Raw genomic sequence first — 4,983 nt, 5'->3', positions numbered from 1 at the left:
TGGAAGGTATAATAAACAATTATATTTTGATAAAATACCTTCTAGTCTGAACAGTTCTGTTTGAACTGTTCATCTCTCTATGATCTCTTGTAACCAAGATTAGTTTTCTTCTAGTAAGACAATCTATGCTGTCAGGGTAAGATATTCTGGTTGGGCTGTTCCCACATGGAAGAAGTGTAAAGGCTCAGGTAGACATTTGTTCCTGTAACACCTCATTTGGGAAAATGTCAGCTTAAGAAGTTTAGAAGTAGCTCTTAAGCAACACTTACTTTGAATCCATTAGGTCCGCAAAGCTAATTCAGTTGAATAAATACTTGAAAAAGCCATCACCTTTGGACCTATCTATAAATAATTGAGAGTATGATCAAATTCCAAATAAAAAAACTTAAGATAGTCATTGACAAAAAAATTTTGCAAATGTGAGCAATCGACTGATAAATATAAATTTTCCACTATTCACAGAATTTTAGGGAAATAAGATCGATAGCATTGTTAGGAACAATAAAGTTTCCTTGTTACAAGTAGGCACCCATAGATATAAACCTGTATAAAGATTGCATGATTAACTACTTAAATTTAGAGGATACTACACACTTTAGCAGCACGTATACTCAAATTAAAATACAGAGATTAACATGGCACTTGCACAAGGATAATATGAAAATTTGAGAAGTATTCCATATTTTTCATTCTTCAGATGCAAGAAATGAAAAACAGTTATTAAAAAGTTGATTACAAAATTGCAAGTGTAAAAATACACGTAATTCATATAATTTAGTTTGAGATCAGTGTATTAAATCTTCACCTCAGAAAGGCGTTTACATAGCATAAACTTTACAAATATTTTCAAATTAGACAACATTGTCATTTTATCCCAAATAAAAATAATATTAAGTCCTAGAAAAAAAGGAAGCAAACTGTTTCTATGTGGAATGCAATCGGAAAGGACACATTAATGAACCTATATATTATAAAATAATGTAGAATTCAAAGTATATCTAGGAGAAAATAAAATAAATTATGAACATTTTGCAAACATATAATATAGAATATTTTAAAATATACTTTTTCAGACAAGCACAAGAAATATTTTAGTTTCTGTACTACTCATTTCAACAGATAAATTAAAATTATTTCTGATTAAAAAAATCACAAACTCTGAAGAAATTATTATACATATATACAAAAAATATTGAATACATTTTGACATCCAAGGCAGGCAATTCACTTGGAAGAATTCCACGGAATCCATGAATTTTTACAGTAAAATATTGGTGCTGCCAGGCATTGGTGGCTCATGCCTATAATCCTTGCTACACAGGAGGCTGAGATCTGAGGATCATGGTTCAAAGCCAACCTGGGAAGGAAAGTCTGTGGTACACTTATCTCAAATAAACCACTAGAAAACTGGAAGTGGAGCTGTGTCTCAAGTGGTAGAGCGCTAACCTTGAGCTGAAGAGCACAGGGATAGCTCCCAGGCCCAGATTTCAAGCCCCATGACTGACCAAAAAATATATATATTGCTCTTATTTGGATTGTGAAAATATTTTGTAGGGACACAAAAGATGGACTTGCATTTTTGAAATTTAAGAAACTTAACCCGACCATTAGGACTTCAGTGAACAATTCGTATAGCCTATCACAACTTCACAGAGGTAGTGATACATACTTATCCTTTTGGCAATATCAAATACAGTATCTTCTATGTTGTTCTTCCGGCCTGGTTTTATATAATGGTTCAACAGAAGGTGATCCAGCGTATCTTTGCTATCTCAGTTCTCAGCAACAAGATGTAAAGGTGTCAAAAATTCTTTAGTTTGGGGAAGTGGCGCTGTGGCTCAAGCAGTAGAGTGCTCGCCTTGAGCTGAAGAGCACAGCGACAGCACCCAAGCCCAGAGCTCCAGCCCCACAACCGACCAAAAAAAAACACAACAACAACAAAAAACAAACAAACAAAAATATTTTGCTGGGAATATGGCTCAGTGGTAGAGCACTAAGCTTGCATGCATGAGGCCCTAGGTTCGATTCCTCAGCACCACATAAGCAGGAAAAAAAAGCCAGAAGTGGTGCTGTGGCTCAAGTGGTAGAGCGCTAGCCTTGAGCTGAAGAGGTGAGGGACAGCGTCCAGGCCCAGAGTTCAGGTCCCACTACCAAGCCAAAAAAAATTTTTTTTAAAAAAATGAGTCCTTTAGTCTGGGCATTGGTATCTGTATCATGATGAAGTAAGAAAGAAGCCACTCTGGTATTATTCCATGTATATGCACTGTGATCAGTCATCTACAGTTATTGCATGTGCCGCTTGAGACATCAACTCACTGATAATGTCTAAGTGTCCACTGTAGGCTTCTCGAAGAGGGGTATACTCATCATCATCCCTACTATTCACATGAGTGGTGGCCTTTTGGGAAAGAAGTCTCCGCAATGTAATAAGCTGAATATTTTCGGCAGCAAAATGAAGAAAATTGCTTGGATCCTTCTCCAATTTTATTTCTTGCAATTGATACCATTCCTTACTTTTTCATCTTGTTCCCCATATTCCTAAGAATTGCCTAACCAGAGACTTTGAGTGCCAGTGGGAATGAGGTGTCCATGTATTTCCCTAATATTTCACATTGGTTGAACTGGTCAGAAATATCCGGTGAATTTTCTGCAACTGTTTATTCATCATGATTTATTTTTTTTTCCAATTTTACTATTCGAAATTATTCTAACTGGAGAGTAGGGAATTGATGGAGAGCAGAGGAAAGATGTTCCTCCATATTCAAATGTACACACAGAAAATGAGGACCTGTGATGTCTTCATGTGCAGCTTATTCTAGGAATGAGAAAATAGGAAATAATGCCTTTTATATAAATGATATGGGAAATGGCAGAGGAAAAAGTGAAATGATGCAACCAAAAATATAAAAGCAAAATAAATTAGGATAATTATGGAGCAATCGTATTATCTATGAGAACCAAGAAAGGGAGAGAGAAAGAGAGAGACAGATGTTTAATGACCTATCTAGCCACAAAATCCATGCCTCTGATCAATTTATAGAGCAAACAAAAATTTATTTTTAAAAGAGATGGAAATAGAATTTATGTATTTACTTGAAATTAGTAAATACATTTTTAGTAGCCTATGTAAAGAGATATAACTTTGACAAAATTACACACAATAAACTAAATCCTTGATAATTCTAGTAACAGATCTGACTGAAATCAGTTGAATCATACTTTTCCTGTACAATGAAGGAATAAGAAGGTAGTAAAGCAGCTAGAGAAAGCAGGGAGATTGTATCTGTGACAAAACTTTGTGGAAATTGGTATTGAGGATTTCTTATTGGTGATCCACTTGCACTGGAAGCATGATTGTGAAGTATTGCTTGCTGATTCTGAACTATTGATTTGATCATAATATTCTCCAAGAAGAAAATGAGAATTGATAGTTAAGGACTACTAATACGTTTTGACTTTCTCACTAAGCACTTTCAATCATCAAAATCACATGAAGACAATAGTCAGGCCTACATTTTAGATGAAAGCAAGTGTCTTTAAAAAAACAAAGAATGTATGTAGTCATGCAAAGGACTTCTGTTTTACCAATGCCTCATACATTTTTCTAATGTTGGGTACCAATAAATAATGGATCTATTAGAAAACTCTTAAAGCTCGTATGTTCAATAGTGAGTTCTCTTACACTATATCATGGTATTGTTTGTGTATGGTTTTAATAATAAATTTACATTACTAACTTGAATTTCTGACAGGACAGTATCATCACTGTATATCTTGCTTCTATACTCTCATTTTAAAATTACTATATAAGTATGGGCATTAGATAACTATAGAGGAAAAAGTAGAAGCCAAACCGATGGCTTATGTCTTTAGTACTAGTTAATAAGAAAGATGAAATCTGAGGATTGTGGTTTGAAAGCAGACCAAGAAAAAAAAAGTCCATTAGATTCTGATTTGAAAGTAACAATCAAAAGCTAGAAATGGAGCTGTGGTACAAGCAGTAAAATACTAGCCTTGAGAAAACTGAAACAAAAAATAAATTCTGGGACAAAGCTAGGCCCTGAGTTCAAGCACTAGGATTAGCACCAAACAAATGAATTAATTAATAGGGTAATTAATTAATTAAAAATAAATTAAGTGGTCACATGTGGAAAGGCAGGTAAAATGTAACATGCGTGGTAATGGTTTATGTATTATTTTGTAATAAGGCATATTATCATTTGTCCTAATCACTAATATTTTATTTGGATTTTTTGTACAATAAACCCTGAATTTAGCATGCATGCATATGTGTGTATACATGTGCGAACATGTGTGTATGTGTATATGTGTACATGTGCTGTTTCAATGTTGTTTGCCAATGTGGAGAGGGTGAGACTGAAAAAAGCTAACTGTGTTGAAATGTTTTTATTTATCAGTGTCTGTCATGTCATTTCAGTGGAACCACCCTTCTGTACATATTATTTGTCTAATAATAAAGTCATCATAATCAAAGCATTTACAATATTAATTTAGAAAAAGAGACTGCTTTCAGCTCTTATTGTATGTTAGGTAAGAAGATACCGACATAATTAGTTGGCAAGTTATTGCTGTAAGATGATTGTCAGTACAAAATATGTATTTGACCTCTTAAATTGGTTATACTTTTTTTTAATTTAATTTTATTTTATTTGTGAACATACTGTACAGAGGGGTTACAATTACATGGGAAGGATAATGCGTACATTTCTTACCAAGCATTGCAGCCTCCTCCTTTGTTTACCCTTCTCATCCCTTCCCAGCCTCCCTCCCCCCAATACCAATCATTCTCCCCCGCCCCTGCACCGATGTTGTAAAGCTCGTTTTGGACATGACAACTTGTACTTCTCATTGTTGCAACAGGTCCACCTGTATCCTTAAACGACTTTTTTTTCCCCATCTCCTCCACAAGTTACACTGACATCAAATATAGTGAAAGCAGGGGTTATACTGTGGAGGAGGGAC

The 4,983-nt window shown here is 34.6% G+C and overlaps 1 pseudogene; it reads left to right on the top strand.

Moving 5' to 3' along the window:
• Nucleotides 1-590: 590 nt before the first annotated feature.
• On the top strand, nucleotides 591-687 carry LOC122121113 (annotated as a pseudogene).
• Nucleotides 688-4,983: the final 4,296 nt, after the last annotated feature.

Source organism: Dipodomys spectabilis, unplaced genomic scaffold (assembly GCF_019054845.1).
Source record: "Dipodomys spectabilis isolate Male_0828 unplaced genomic scaffold, ASM1905484v1 ptg000183l, whole genome shotgun sequence".
In the NCBI taxonomy this organism is placed as follows: Eukaryota; Metazoa; Chordata; class Mammalia; order Rodentia; family Heteromyidae; genus Dipodomys; species Dipodomys spectabilis.
The sequence above is the reverse complement of the archived record's forward strand: the minus strand, read 5'-3'. Positions and strand labels throughout refer to the sequence as shown.